The sequence below is a fragment of the Brachyistius frenatus genome, unplaced genomic scaffold, assembly GCF_029030835.1.
Source record: "Brachyistius frenatus isolate BFR_SWC_R1_liver_20210118 unplaced genomic scaffold, ASM2903083v1 Contig_61, whole genome shotgun sequence".
Classification (NCBI taxonomy): domain Eukaryota; kingdom Metazoa; phylum Chordata; class Actinopteri; family Embiotocidae; genus Brachyistius; species Brachyistius frenatus.
Window position 1 is genome coordinate 1,149,255 of NW_027210660.1, and position 17,015 is coordinate 1,166,269.

At 42.3% G+C, this 17,015-nt stretch overlaps 1 pseudogene; it reads right to left on the bottom strand.

The window, feature by feature from the left end:
- Window positions 1–1,013: 1,013 nt before the first annotated feature.
- Window positions 1,014–4,597, bottom strand: LOC138625279 (G-protein coupled receptor 35-like; annotated as a pseudogene).
- Between the last annotated feature and the right edge of the window lie 12,418 nt (window positions 4,598–17,015).

Below are 17,015 nucleotides of genomic sequence, written 5' to 3' on the forward strand. Positions count from 1 at the left end.
AGGGCGCTGGACACTGGCTTGCATTCACCATCTGAGTCTCAATGAGGGAGTGAAAGGCATACATGCTCCCGTGGGTGCTCTTGCTGTAAGTGGACATTGTCGGACTGTGCTGCTGAGCTCGACACAGACTGTTGTCTGAGAAATGAGAGTATCCTTTGTTCTCTGATTTGATAGCGCATTAAAGTTAACATGTTGAATGAGTTAGATAAAAGCTATTTATATCTCAAAAGAATTTAATATGGCAAATTGATGCTTTTGTCTAAGCCAAATGATATATAATGCATGTTTGTATTTACAAATTAACCGTACAATTAACCAACTAAACATAGAGACAGATGAAAAAAATATTTTTACATTATTATCCATAAAACAGTCAAGAAAGTACCCATTAATAATCACAAATGTAACGTGCAGTCAGTCAGCTAGGGCTACTTTAGCAGGTTTGTATTGCATTTCCAAGAAACTTAGGGCAGAATAATATTAAAAATGGTCAAAAACAAGGAGCAAAGGTATTCTAAATTTTAATCTCTGCAGTTTATCAAACTGCCTTCTGTGATTCCCATAATGCAACTTGATAACAATTTTCATTAAACCAAATTCAAGTCATGTGGGAGGGAAGTTAAAGATGGACAAGTTATTATGGGAAATTCCAGCTATCTTAATCAATTAAGACAAACAATTCTTCAAACAATGTCATAATATCTAGCGTGTACATAACACAATTAGTGGCTATTGTACAGGAGTGTAATTTGAACAAGGTGTGTGGTTTACTGCACAGTTGGACCTGTTGTGTACTTTTTTGCTCCAAGTCTAATATATCAAAGCTTTCAGAAAAATTCCACTTTCCCAGATGCAATTATGACTTGAGTGTTGGTTTGAACACTATTTACAGGCGAGAAACTGGAAATTACAGTCAAGATATAAATGAGACATTACACCTTTCCTGCCTCCTGGATGCCCACTTCTTTCAAACTCACAGCTTTAATTTGTAACACTGGTATATCTTTAAAAAAAAAAAAAGTCCAAGCCAAGAGTAATTTTTTTAAATTCCCTCCAGAGCCACAGAAGACATTAAACAGGTGTTTTCAGAAGTACAGAATAAACACAACTTGAACTTTTTATCCTTTTACTTTAAAAATGACACCCAATCTGCTTTCAGTTAGAACAATTTCACTCTCACTGACTTGTGAATAAAACCGTTTCAATAAAAATAATAGCTGATGGAATCAAAGCAGCAGTTTGCGGTAGCGATCCACTCAGACACCAATAAATATATGTGTGCAGGTAAATATGTAGAGTTCCAGTTTGCAGGTACATCATGAAAGTAGTTCACAGGGAAGCCAATGTGGATTGGCGTGTAGCAGACGATGAACACAATCATGTTTGCTGTTACTATGCCACTGATGCTTTTCTTTTCCTCTGATTTGTCATTCTTCTTTAACAAAATCCTGATGATCTGACTGGAGCAGAACACAACCATCAACAGTGGAGTGATTCAGCCTACACGTACCATAAGGCCAAAAAACTGTGGATGAAGTGGGTTGTCTTTCCATCTTCCATAGCACATCCAGAGTTTGTCAGGGTAGTTCTCCTTTCTGAATGCAGCACCCAGTGTCACCAGAAGTCCCCAAAAGGCACAAACACACAGCACACGCAGTCTCTTTCTTCCTCCTCCGTGATCTGGCCTGCAGCAGAAACCTTATAACCAGGTACCGCTGGACGCTGACGGCTGTCGTGGTCAAGATGCTGGCATACATGTTGATGAAATGTATGTTAATGAGGAAAATACACAAGAGTCTTTGGCAGGCAGAAGAAGGCATCGTAGATCCTAAAGGGCAGGAAGAGGGTGAGGGCAGAATCGGCTACAGCCAGGTTCAATATGTAGATGTGGGTTGTCTGTCCAGGAGCCCCATCTGGAAATGAAGGCATGCAGAGCAGCAGTATTGATGAGGAAACCCAAGAGAAACAAAGGACTGTAGGCCAAACCTTGAAGGGTATCCACTGTGCAGTTAGCATTAATGGCATTGAAGTACATGCTGTACCTGCAGTGAGAAGAGGCCCTGTGTCAGAATTTAAAAATAATTAGTATGTTCAATTAGAGAAAGCTCCTAATAGGTGAGCATATGGTTAATATTCATAGATGCATGCTGTTAATGGAAATTCCTTGCAGATTAGAGGATCTAGGGCATATTGTAATTTTTCAAGTCTGTCTTATTTGCAAGAAAATATGTACATTCAAATATATTATGTTGGCTTGTTGCATTCACTCAGAGGATAGATACAAAATCCATTGTCCTCACTGTATCTGTATCTATATCTTTCAATCTTGGAATATCTTTAGTACAAAATTGTGTACTAGAGCTCTGCAACAAACACAAAGACATTGGCACAAAATAAGTGTAAATCTGGAAGATACCCACTTGATTTTGCTGTGTTAGAAGGTGGCAAAACTGTAGGCAGCAGGGGAGAAAGAGCATTTGTGTTTTTCTCTACTCCTTTGATTTCTTTCAGGGTGCTTGCAACTTGATTGGTTTCCACTAGTGCAGTCCATCCATGCTGTTCATTGGTTCCCTTGGATTCAGGCTGACCATCATCATTTGGGCCCTCACTAAAAAGAGCACAACTTCAGAATTTACCCTCTTCTCTTTGTCTGCCTGAGCTGATTGCACTCTGAGCAGTTTTTTTTAGTGGAAAATTAACCAAATCACGATACAAGTCATCTCAGGACACTTTACATAGTAAAGTCTTTACAACAGAACCTCAGCGATACTATAGAGATACCAAACAGTTCAACAATCGCCACATGAGCGACAGCAGGAAGGAAAAACTCCCTTAGAACAGGCATAAACCTCAGAAACAAGCAGACACAGAGCTGGGCAACCATCTGTCTCGACCGGTGTTTAGAAATAATATAAATACAATAAAATAAACAATGTTAATTATTAAAAATCAATAAAATGTTGTAAATGTAATAAATAAAATGTTAAAACCATATGCAGCAGTGGCAGATCCTCAGAGAGCAGACGAGAGCAGAACATAAGGAAGGTTCAAGGTCATCTCCTGCTTTAATTATTACCTTTATCAAAAAGGAAAGCATGCAGTGGGTGGTGGAGGATGAGTTGTGGTAACTTTTATATTTTCACACAGGCAATTAACCTTTGTCTGGAAACACTAGGACTATTTGTTGGTGCCAACTCTTTATTTGTTTTGGTCTGTATTTCTGTTTTATTTTAGTACTGAATGCAATACAACCAATTTGTAGAAGGTTTTTCTTAAAAACTGAAGAACTTGGGACTATTTAACTGCCTTCTATTCGACAACAGGAAAACATTTCAGCGTCTGCCTTTTCAACTCAAAATTTCCGAACATGGAGCACAAGCATCTCCATCTCTCCTTTTTTTATGTCTCCCATGGGGAAGATTAGGTTTGCAGCCAGGTGACATCAGCCAGTAACACATCAGTTAAAAACAACAGAGATAAACAGAAACCCTAACAAAGTAACAACAAGTCTAATTTCCTGGCAACAAACCCATTTATTCAGAGGCAGAAAATATGATCAACTGATGATCAACGGCCAAAACTTACTAACTGTGCGGTAATCTTGTTCATAAACCCTCCTGAACTGATTTCACAGGCTGCTACATCAGTATGTCTTTGTCTTCTAGATACATGCTATCATGCATATTTCTGCTATGCTTGCACCATCTCCTCTCTTTTCAGAGCAAACAGTATGTCTCTGTGGCTAATTGCATAACATCAGGGACGTAGACCAGCAGAGGTATGGTTGTTCTTCAATTGCAACAGCAGACCACAGCCCCACTTACCCTATGTGACACTGACTTTACTGTCATGGCGAATAATATATCCACGTTCATATGTGGTAAATGAAAATCACACAAGTATTTGTGAAAGTAAACTGTGGCTCTGCAGTACATTTACCCAGTGCTGATTCAGTGTTTCAGTGCTGATTTATTTACAATTTTTGATGGCAAATATGCCACTGAGGTGATAACTCAACTGCGGGGTAGAGTGAAAAGCACAAGGTCACACTATGATGCAGGTGAAAGCAGGAGGTCAAGAGCTGCCCAGACAAAGCCAGATGAAAAAAGGAAATTACAAAAACATTTTTGAGGCGCCATTTTAGAGAACAACCTCCACACCACTCTTGATTGTAAAGAGAAGACTGAATTGTAAAGAGAAATGGGTCAGTGTTTTGTTTTGTTGGCCTAAAGTGGAGGCAACAAATTTCAGCCATCATGAAGGTAATGGGCTTTTACTTGGAAAATATGTGTCAGTGTGTCAGTTCTGATTGGGAAAATATTTGACTCACATTATTTTCTGTTGTCGTACATCAATTGACAAGCGGCCAAAATAGCCTCTGATTTCTCCAGATTGCCACCGGCTGACAGTCACCAGTAAAACAGCCACATCCCGCTGTATTAAACATCTTTTTATGAAAGAACCTTTGTAAATAGGTTTCTGAATTCAATAAGACAGAAAATTGAAACAGACTGGGAAATCATTGCGACATCTGCGGGCTTTTCTCTACCTTCATGCAGCTCTTTAATACTTGTTTCACATTGAGATATTTCATTATCAGTGCGGACCGGCTGCCACTCGCAGAAAGCAGACGCTGCTAAATGATGACACAATTAGCAGCCAGTTAATTAGAAATGGAGCCACCAGTGTTCAAAGTGGGTCGGCACTCACCACTTTTGGTGTACAGTGACTTTTACCCAGGCACCAACCACTTCTCCTCACATGCTGCTGGTGATCTTTGCTGCCATCGCAATACCGTTATCTAAGCAATTCATAATGTCCCAAAATAAACTGCATTACCCAGGGGGCACTGCATGATGCTTATCTGTTCCATTTTCGCCTGTCTGGTTTCTTCTGTTGGTGGCTAGTCTAAGAAACATTACATTTTTCTTATAATAATGTCATGATGGCTCTAAAGGGGCACAAAGAAATACAATACAAGTCAGACAGTAAGACAGGCGAGCTTCAGAGGTCATACTCCTCCCAGCCAAGACCACAACCATGCAGGCCAGGAGCCGCAAATTAAGTTAATTGCCACTGGTGAAAAATAGTTGGTGTTTTAAGGTTAGGAGTAATAACATCTGTGGCAACAAGTTTAACCCCAGAACATGCTGTAAGTATGTGAACGTTTATTCTAATTATAAACATCATTATCTATTGCTTGCTGAATTCACACCAACAAGATATTAAATCCAATGGTCACCATTGTTCAGCCAAATGCCACAAAGTCCTGCACACGTTTCAAATAAAAATCCCTTAGCATTTCATACATTGTGGAGCCACACAGGCTTTGACCTACAATTGTTACTCTAATAATTTAAATGGTTTCCCGCTTAAATAAATAACTTCATGCTGTGAAGATAAGCAACATCTCCTAGTATGTTATTCACAGTAGAAATTCAGAAGGTGATACTTCATTATTTGCTGATACAGGCAAATACAAACGCCTGACATGAATAAAGGAAGTCCTGGCATTCATTCTTTTCCACTTCAAGAACTGGGAGTTTTGCAGTTCTTCACAGAAAGAGTTTGAGTTTGCTTTGTTTAGTGGCACAGCAACTATGTCATGTAGTAACTATGTGCTTGTATATCTTCAGAGGTCTGATTCATTTGTTTGTGACAGAGGGTGTGTACACACCAGTGACTAAACTTCATTACACAAATCCTAGACATTGATTGAACATAATGCAATTTTAGAATTAGTCCTTTGTAATATTTAGTTCATGACGTGTACATGTACTGGTAATTAGTTTTTTTGTGATAGACAGCCTTTGACTTTGGAGCAGAGAACATTACTGCAGGATTGAACTACACAAATTATTAGTAAACATTCACTTGGACATCTTGTCCACAATAGGACCTTGACCAGATTTCAATATGATGACACAGATTAATCATTGGCAGCATCACAAAATGTTATACAGCCTTGGTCCAACATTGTGCTCATGTTTTTAGTATGACGTTTTCACCCAAAGAAATGTCACCAGTTTCGGCGAAAGATATCTTTCTTGGGTCACGTCGTCAGTGCATCTGGAGTGTCCACTGACCCAGCAAAGGTGGCAGCAGTGAGGGACTGGCCTGTTCCCCACAATATTGCGGAGCTGCGGAGCTTCCTGGGTCTGGCCCCCTACTACGGTTTTTTTATGCGGTTCATAAAAGACTTTGTCACCATTGCCAGCCCACTTCAACAGCTGACTCAGAAAGGTTGAGCGTTTCAGTGGGGCGAGGACTGTGCCGATGCCTCCACACATCTTCGGTCAGCACTCGTGGAGTCCCCCGTGCTGGCCTATCCAGACCCCCAGCGACCATTCATCGTAGACACTGATGCCAGCAATGTGGGTCTTGGCACAGTGCTGTCTCAGGAGGGGGAGCATGGTGAGCAGGTCGTGGCCTATTACAGCCACTCCCTCAGCTGACAGGAGAGAAATTACTGCGTCACCCGCCGGGAACTGCTAGCAGTCGTCCTAGGACTACGCCACTTTCGACGATAGGTCTATGGGGTCAAATTCGTCCTGCGCGCAGACCATGCCTCTCTCACCTGGCTTCTCCATTTCAAGGAACCAGAGGGGCAGCTGGCTCGGTGGCTGGAGACATACAGGACTATAACCTCGAGATACACCACCGGGCTGGTCACCTTCACACTAATGCGGATGCCCTGTCAAGACGCCCCTGCAAAGCAGAAGAGTGCCGGTACTGGCAGCGAATTGAGGACTGTGACACAGCAGCTCCAGTGGTGGCAGCCCTGCACACCGGTCCCTCACGCGGTGACAATGCTTCCCCAGCAATAGCCGACGATGACAGTCTGGATGCCATTGATAGCCAACAGCTACAACGAGACCAGAGCCAAGACCCCATCCTCTCTCGAGTATGGAATTGGGTGAGGGCTCGCCAACGACCAACATGGCGAGCAGTATCTGCACTGGACCATGAGGCCAAGGCCCTCTATACCTAGTGGTCAAGCCTTGTCGACTGGGACGGCCTCCTTTATCACCGCTGACAGGCCCCCGGGGGCCATCGTGACATCTTCCAGCTCTTGGTACCCCTCAAACTATGCCCCAAGGTCCTCAAGCTTGTTCATAGCTTGGTGGGGGCAGGCCACTTTGGGGTCACCAAAACCTTAAAACGACTTCGGTCTCGGTTCTACTGGCCAGGGTGTCGCACGGACGTCGAGCTCCACATTCATCGGTGTGACTCTTGCACCGCCCAGAAAGGGCCGACTAGACGCACACATGCTCCCCTGCAACAGTACCAGGTGGGGTCCCCAATGGAGCGTGTGGGCGTAGACATCCTAGGCCCCTTTCCAACAACCGACCAAGGAAACCGCTACATTCTGGTAGCCATGGACTACTTCACCAAGTGGCCAGAAGCGTATGCGGTTCCTGACCAGAGTGCTGCTACCACCGCTGAGCACCTGGTTAACGAGATGTTCTGTCGCTTCGGTGCACCTGAAGAGCTACACAGCGACCAGGGACGGAACTTTGAGGCTCGAGTGTTCGCTGAGGTCTGTCGTCGACTGAGCATAAAAAAGACCCGGACAACACCACTGCATCCCCAGAGTGACGGGCTCGTTGAACGTTTCAACCGCACCCTGGCCATCCAGCTTGCTATCCTAACCAGCCAAAAGCAGCGAGATTGGGCTCAACACCTGCCGATAATCCTGTGGGCATACCGGACAGCAGTCCAGGAATCCACCAAGTGCACCCCAGCAGCTCTCATGTTTGGACACGAGCTCCGTACTCCTGTGGATTTGGTCTTTGGGCCACCCTCGGAGCCAGAGGTTGGGGGCGAGGCCGGTCTAAGCTACCTTTACGACCTCAGAGAGCGACTCCGTGTAGCGTACGAGTTGACCAGACATGCCCTGTCAGACACTGGGTCACGACAGAAGCGGGCGTATGACTCTCGCTGCAAGGGAGAGGACTTTGACCCCGGGACACAGGTGTGGGACTACAGACCTGAAAGGAAGAAGGGCCATTCCCACAAACTCATGAGCCAGTGGGTTGGACCCTGCACCATGCTGGAGAAACTGTCGGACGTTGTGTACAGGGTGCAGCTGGTGTAAAGAAACGGGTGGTGGTGCTCCACCGTGACCGGCTTGCCCCCTACCGACCAATGGCCCCATCTGGGGGGGGGGGGGGGGAATCAGAGACAGAGGATCCGCCTCAGGTCCCCATTCCAACTCCCAGACCCACCGAGGATACTCCAAAACCAGCTAAGCGGCAGCGACGGCTCCCCCAACACCTGAGAGACTTTGTTATGGACATATAGGTTGCTGGGGACAGCTAACCACCTAGGTGGGGGTAATGTAGCATCAGGATAGTAACGGTTCTTCCCAGAATGCCTAGAGGTTGTTTGAATGTTCATAGTAGGTACCATAAGTGACATGAGTTTGGCATTAATGTAATTACCTGTGATTTGTATGCCTGTGAAAGTTAACAGCATGTTCTTGAGCCAATTAAAGAGACAGTCTTGGAGTTGCGCAGTGTATAGAAAGAGTTCATCTCTAGGCCTTATCTCTTGGCTGCATAATCCCTGACTTGTCACAATACAATGAAGGGCACAGAAGTGCTAGTTTGTAGGACACAGGCCTTTGGCTTGGATAGATGAGCTCATGGAGTTATTGACAGAATGAAAAAGAGTTACTGAACACATTACACAATGCTTGTCTATGTCTCATGGTCTTAAATGTTTAAATGTTTATGATATATAATGAGGATTTAGATCAATCACAGAGTATCAGCCTCAGTTTTCAGTTTGTCATCAAAGACCATAAGACTTCAACAGCAAAAGTAGCACTCAAAGTTCACTCAGCAAAAGAGGGGAACAATTGACGAAAGAAACCAAGAGTGAACAGGGCTTTAAAAAAAAAAAAAAGTAGGTGGTGTCTGAAAATGTAATCTGGAAAGGTTTTTTTGGATAGGCTAAACAGAGCCAATGAGAATACATGACCAAAAAAAACAGATGACAGAGCAGAAAGGTTTGGGGTATGAAGTTGCCCTTTTACTAATTATATCTATTTTAGGCGATATAGTCTGGTTTCAGGAAAGTTTTACTGTGTGCTTTCAAGAAAGGAGTAATGTGCTCTGTTAGTCCAGTGCCTCTGGACTGCAATGTGGACAATTTGAAGCCAGATGGGCAAAACCATAGAGAAAAGACAGAAGGTTAGGTTTGGGCCATTGGTGTGAAAGGTGACTGGTTCTGCAGTTGCAGTGGCTCAATTAGGTGAAATACCTGATCAATACAGTGTGTTGAAAAAATTTCCCCTTGGGGATTAATAAAGTAACTATCTGTCTATCTGTCTATCTATCTGTCTATCTATCTATCTATCTATCTATCTATCTATCTATCTATCTATCTATCTATCTATCTATCTATCTATCTATCTATCTATCTATCTATCTATCTATCTATCTATCTATCTATCTATCTATCTATCTATCTATCTATCTATCTATCTATCTATCTATCTATCTATCTATCTATCTATCTATCTATCTATCTATCTATCTATCTATCTATCTATCTATCTATCTATCTATCTATCTATCTATCTATCTATCTATCTATCTATCTATCTATGGTCAGTTTTTTGTCCTGGCAGTGTGTCTTACATGACAACGCCTTTGAGAATTCAGATAAGGAACCTTGAAAACCTTAGGAAATGTTAGATTAGAGCTTGTTTATTTGTAATTACAGTTTGTATTTTGCAGTTATTGCATTTCTTAGCAATTCCATGATTTTATTAAAAGCTACTTTATGCCTCAAAGATATTATATAATGCTCTGAAAATAAAGCCGGATATCTAATATTGCACAGGATATGAAGGGGTTCAATATTTCCAATGCAGTCTGTTGTTATCATTAATTTGTTTTGAATCCCTTTTGGCCTCTCCTGTTTTCACAGAGATATTTCCCAGATGTACCTGGATCTGATATACAGTAACATTGAGGATATATTTATCTGCAAGTCTCAGTCAATCTCATTTCTCTTGACTCATGTCAGCCCGTCTCTCAGCCTGCCCCAGTCTGTCTCTCAAACTGCTCAATCTGCCTCCGTGCATTCAATTCTGTCTTGTCTGTTACTGTTTGAAAGTGCCCTTTACACGTCAGTAGTAAGGCAGAGAGGTGGGTGGAAGAGGGAGGCGGGGGTTTCCATAGCTCTAACTAGGTCAGTGCGGACACACCCCTCTCTCCCCTGGCTGTGCCCCTGCGCTCCCCCCCCCCCCCACGCCCACCCCGTCTCCTGTCTCTCTTTTTTTCCTCCTCTCCCTGCTGTGACGCAATGCAGACCTTATGCACACCTCCTGAATCTGAAAAACCCAGCACAATCTTTTATCTCGCTTGATTGAGTAATACATCCTCCAAATCCACATTTCTGAGTACAGCTTGCACTTTCCAACCTGCCAGTGCTGCACCATGTGGACCTGTAAATCACCCTGAGTCTCCATGATTTGGCCCAGCTTTTTGTTGTGATTACAGATTACATAATGCTCCAGCATTGCATAATATTTGTGGGGGTTGTCAATCTGTGATCATGCACATTTGGAGGGGCAGTCTAGTGCAGCCACAAGAAAGTGTCATACTGTGTTAGCATAAGGAGCATACTCTTATGGACACTCCTCTGGTGTTCACATGTGTAAATGTGTGTCTAATACCACGGAAAACAATCACTGCATTCATCTAGAGTTTGTGAACCCTGCAACGTACTTTTAACTGGCTGATTTATGTGTCCGAGCAGTTTTCTTACAATATGGACTGATAATCAAGAAATAAGCATGCCAAAGTGCAAACTCCAGTTATTACATAAGCCCAACATGTTATTCCACAATCCCAACACTAGATGTCTCTGTTTCTGATGGCTGTGCTGTGATGAGTCATCTGGGCGGTTTTACATTAACCGAACTGCCAGATCTCATCCATGCCAGATTCTCAAATACAGTGTTTTTTCTTAGTTGACAACAATCTGGGGTGAGATACTATTTATTGTATGTGTGGAACTGGTCTAAAAGCAAGATGCCAAAAATATGTGTGCTGCACAGTAAAACTACTTTTTTTTCAGTGATTTTTAGTTGATCATGTACGTTTACGAAGTGATCTTTGCATCATGCTTTCCTGATGGGATAATTTGAGGCAGTTAGAGGTGCTTGACGAAAATGAACGGGGAACTGAGGATCTGAGGGAATATGGGAGGATAAAAGAAAATGGGAGGATGAAAGAACAGTGAGACAAGGAGAGTATTAACATCCAGCAGTGCCCTGTGGATGGCACACAACAGATATAGGTCATTAGGCCAAAGATGGAGGAAGTCAAAGACAATGCAAGTCAGATGTGAGAATAGTCACAGTTGAGGAAAATGTGCCGGATTGCTGCAATCACTTCTCCGTGCTCGCTGGCCTTGTTTACTGTGGATAGAAATAACACAATGTGATCGGCGTCCATGTGTTATTGCATGTGTGATTGCATGTGCATGAGGCGCGTGTCTCCCATCGCCTATGTGTGTACAGTCACACTTGTTTGGGTGTAACTGGGTCAGGTTCACATGGCAAAGCACGTTGGTTCACACTAGAGATAAACACAAGCCAGTTGCCATGGAAACCTCCGTTTACCACATCTTTGCATGTGCATTTGCATCAGATTTTGTGTTGATGTTGACACAGACACAAGTTGACTGCCACTCGTCTTTTCTAAAGCCAGTGCTCTCGGCTATGATTATGAACAGGTTCACATATGAACCAATCACAAGTTTCTATTACTATGATCATGTATTACTTAAATTAGAGGTTTGGTACTGTGAATATGTCATCACCACAGAGTTCTATTCCAGCATTTATGGGTGTGGATGCTGAATCTGCTTTGTAAGGAACAAAGAAGAGAAATGTGGAAGGGTGACGAACAGGGAAAGGGAAACAGTGAGTGACAGAGCAAGACATTTGCTGCTGATTTTCTTTGTCAAGACAAATCCAGACAGACTGTAGAAACGTAAACATAGGTGTAAGCGGGCGTGGTCGTGTGTGTGTGTGTGTGTGTGTGTGTGTGTGTGTGTGTGTGTGTGTGTGTGTGTGTGTGTGTGTGTGTGTGTGTGTGTGTGTGTGTGTGTGTGTGTGTGTGTGTGTGTGTGTGTGTATCAGCATCATTCAGTCACTCATATGAAGCCATGAAAGACTTTTCCATGCAGACTTGCCTGAATTTAGCCACATGTAAGAAAGACATGTCTTGTTTAGCTGACAGTGTGTTGTGGAGGTTTCAGAAGTGGAATGCTAGTTTGACTCATGTTCAGTGCTGAGCCTTGAACAGGCACTGAATGTTCAGGTGCATAGTAAAATTCTGTTCAAATGTGCAAATCTGAAGCATCAGTGTCAGTGAATGCATTTGCAGAATTAAGTAATTTGCTGACACAACGATTAGAACATATTGTGATTTATCTGGCAGACTATGTAAACACTTTTTACTTTGAGTGGGTGCCATTACTTTTTTAATTTGTTAATCTCGAGTCGAACCTGAACTTTAACGCCATGAAAATTAGATTTTTAGATTAAAAGCATTTCTATTTAATATTAAACATTTATGACTAAATCAGATACAAGTTTTTGTAAATATTATTTTATGAAAACTTGAACCCTTAGAAACTCATCTAAACTCCTGCATAAGGTCTGTGTTGCCTGTGCCTGTGTGGTTTGACCACTATTAACTGACAATGACAAACCAATCCTCCAGAGTGTGATTCAAATTTTAATATACTATGGCTGGTGCGTGTAAGCATGTGATATCAGCTTCTTCTTTTTTTAAATGAGACCCACCTACTTCAAAACAATGGAAAGAGCACAGAGAAAACAGAAATGCAGGAATCTCTCGTAAAAAACAAAAATCGTTACATTTGATATATAACAGCATCCTATGTAAATTTTTCAGGGTGGTTAGTATCTGTAGCACCTGAGTAAGTTTATCATTTTTATTAACATAGTGTCCATCCATCCATTATCTATACCTGCTTTATCCTGAACAGGGTCACGGGGGGCTGGAGCCTATCCCAGCTCAATTTGGGCAAAGGCAGGGTCCACCCTGGACAGGTCGCCAGTCTATCACAGGGCCAACACAGAGGCAGACAGAAACATTCACACCTAAGGGCAATTTGTAGAATCACCAATGACATGCAGGTGTTTGGACGGTGGGAGGAACCCGGAGTACCCAGAGAGAACCCATGCAGGAACAAGGAGAACATACAAACTCTGAATCCAGAACCTTTTCACTGTGGGGCAACAGTGCTAACCACTGCACCACTGTGCCGCCCGTATTAACATATCTTGATATTTAAAAATACATTGGTCAGGTTTCGGTTCTTAAATACCTCTTTAACTATAAACTATATTCAGGCTTCAGTCCTGTGCAGGTTGTGTTCAACAGATGCTGATAATTTTTTGTTTTTTAATGGCACTAGAACAATTTCTAACAATAGTTAATTTCCACAGTTTAACTGAGAGTGATGCAGGCCGGGGACACTGCAAAAACATATTGGTCTCTTCCTGTGATGCATGGCAGCTGAGAGAGTGTTGGGTGCTCAGTGAGATAATCTGCACTTTATGACCTGTGTTTGAACTTGCACTATTCATTCTGCAGGATTTATCAAACTATAGTTGTACAGTGCATGAAAAATGAAACTGATAAGGAGAGAGTGAGAGTGAAATAGGAGCAGATATGTGAGAGAGTAGAGTGGTAACAGGAGCAGGAAAGATTAAAAAAAAAAGAACAGGGAATGAAATATAGAAAAGATGGCAATAGGACAAGGATGCAAAGTGGAGTTGAGAGGAGAAAGATGAGCAGATTGTGACAGGAGAGAGTAGTGCTTGTACTCCATCAGACACACTGACCTAGTGATGCAGCAAAGCTCACAGCTCCAGATTACAGAGCCACGGCTTTAGAGAGGGAGGAGAAAGGGATTAGTGGGGCCTCCAAAGAGAAAAAAACAGGGAGATTAACTGAATGAGGGAAAAGGAGTGATGGATTACAGATCTGTGGATGACAGGAGCCTGAAATAATCTGACTGCCATAGTCCAGTAAATATGTATATGTTGGTGTTTCAGCCTTTTTGTGGCTCTGAGCACTTATGTACAAATTAGTACAAATTAGGAAATGAAAGTACAAGAAGTGGTGAACACGGTCCATAAAACATGAAGGTTAAATTACCCCTTTTTACATAAAATGGCATGCAGATAATTTACAATATGGCGTTAGAGAAACTAGACTGGCATGTGAGGAATTGATGCTGCAAAGGCAGAGAGATCGGCCATGGGGCCCCACTGAAACCATATGCAGCAAATCAGTTACAGTCGGTCCCTCATCCCTACAAAGACTCTTTGATGTGAGCGAGGCCTTTAAATTCAACCCTCGGGAGTCACAAGGCTACACTGCCTTTGATCTGAGTCAGGAGAAACCTTATGCCATGCCTAACAACAAGACCTTCTGCGGAACAGCAAAATGCCTGCTCGCCTGACATTCAAAGAGTCGGCAACAAGCGCAGAGTAGGTAGAAAATCTGAAAATCTGATGTGCACCGTACCAAACACATACGCTATATGTGACTGCTTGTCTACATACATGATATCCATGTGTCTGCACAGTGTTACTGATGAAGCAAAATGCAATTCAAGCTCTTAACCTGTAGCTAAAGAAGACTCAAGGTAAAGATGGATTATTTCTCCTCCCTGGGTGGATCTGCTTTTTGTCACACTGTCTGTAATGTAAATATCCATCCTTTTTTGTACCATTTCTGCAAGCCTCCACCCTCATCTGCTACCTCATCCCATTATGCAGCTGCTGGCAACCTTCCAAATTGTTCCAGCTTTTCTAGTTTAAGTTCTTCTTCTTCCTTGCCTCTTCTCTCACCTCCTACTTTATCATTGGACAACAAAATGTCTGCCACATACAAGCCATGCAGAAGCCCTCCTCCCACTCCCTTTCTCTCCCTTCTCTCTCCCTCTCCACTTCCTCTGCCGTCTAACTGAGCTGCACAGCAGTTACGTAAGAGGTAAGGTCAAAGTGTCACTGCCGTTGTCAAGGGAGACATAGAACAGCGGGGCTTTGGAGGAGATGTGCAAAGGGCGAAAGAGAGGGAAAACCATCAGGCACAAACTGCCTAGAGGAAAAGCTGTGCAAGAAAAAGGCTAAAGAAACATAAAAATCTTAACATGTATGAATACAAAAACATCACTGTTTGAATACGTTTAGTTTTGGCTGACACAAAGGAGACAAGGAAGTGTATAAATAAAAAAGATTTAGCGATTATGTAAGAAAAACAAGGAAGCGGCAGAGGAAAAGGGTTTGCAGAGGAAAAAACAAAAGAATGTGCTTTGTGTGTGTGAGAGAGAGTGTGTGTGTGTGTGTGTGTGTGTGTGTGTGTGTGTGTGTGTGTGTGTGTGTGTGTGTGTGTGTGTGTGTGTGTGTGTGTGTGTGTGTGTGTGTGTGTGTGTGTGTGTGTGTGTGTGTGAGAGAGAGAGAGAGAGAGAGAGAGAGAGAGAGAGAGAGAGAGAGAGAGAGAAAAAAAAAAAGAATCTGTGACTGTAGGTGTTCTGTGCTCAGCTGCTCCACTAACCTAGTTTGAGTAATCTCTGCCTTCATGCTGTTTCATAACACCGCTGCCAGAACATTGCATCACAAGGCCACCCGCTACGGCAACACTACCCCCCTCCACCTCATCCCCAGAACCCACCCAGCTCCTCAGCAGAACTAACAGTCACATACTGTCCCAGACAAGCACACACTTACATCAGAATCTGAAAATCTTCTATTCATTTTTAATTGATTAAAGCAGGGAAGATGAGCTGTAAATGTGCCTTGTACAAGTATGAAATGCACAAAAGAGACGACTCACGAGGGCACAAAACAAAAGAACAGAGTGGGTGACTTTCTGGTACTGGAATATAAATGGGATAATTAAATGACATGCAATGTTTACAGTAGAATTTCTGTGATATGTCCCCGAATGGCCAGTACAAAAATATTTACATGAAACACTAACCAGACCTCTGTGAATCAAACTTTACGAGATCACTGGGTGTAAACGCTGCAGAGCTCTACAGAGAATAAATTGAAAGATGGTGAGCAATCACTGGGAAAACAGCCAGGAATATTTTCCTTATTATTCCCTAAACCAGACCAACACAACTGAAGAACAACGCTCATTGGAGTGCACTAGCTCAAATGCATAAAATATATTGATCTTTGTCCTCATAGTTTAAAATCTAAAATCTTTCTCATGTTCATAAACAGCACAAGGACTATTAATATTAGCATAAACACACACTTTGACTTGAGAAGGATTGCATTATTAGGAAACAATGTCAGTGGTGAAATGTGTTTATCCGTAGCAGGGGATTCTGCTAAGGCTAAAGTTAATGATTACTTCCCTTTATTGATTAATCTACAGATTACCTTATTAATTAAAGATTGGTTTATATAATAGTCAAAAATACTTATAACAGTTTGTGAGACCTGAAGTTGACCAATTTGCAGTTTAAAACCTTGGAAAAGTTTAGTATAATAATATAATTAACCAGAATTTGAGGAGCTGGAAACAGTTCATTATTGGCAATATTGCTTAAAAAACAAGCTTTTCTGCTAACACTTCTGTGAGAGTTCTGACGGGGACACTTTGAGGTTTTTGCATGCTCACTTAAACCAAATATTATAATGTCATCCACGTCAATACCATTAATGCAAATTTGGTCAATATTCAGTGAATAAGGTTTCAGCTCTCGGGTAAACAGAGAACCTGTACGTTAGCTTCTTGCTGCTTGTTGATAACTTTAGCAACACTAGATTAGACATGTAGGCAATTTAATGACATAAATTTACAGGCCACAATCTGTGCTGTTACAGTGGGCCCCCTGGTGTTTTATGAGGTCAGGTGAGAAAACAGCACTTTAAATCACTAATGATTGTGGGTTTAATTTAATCCTTATTGCCCTCTGAATGGTGTTTTTTTTTT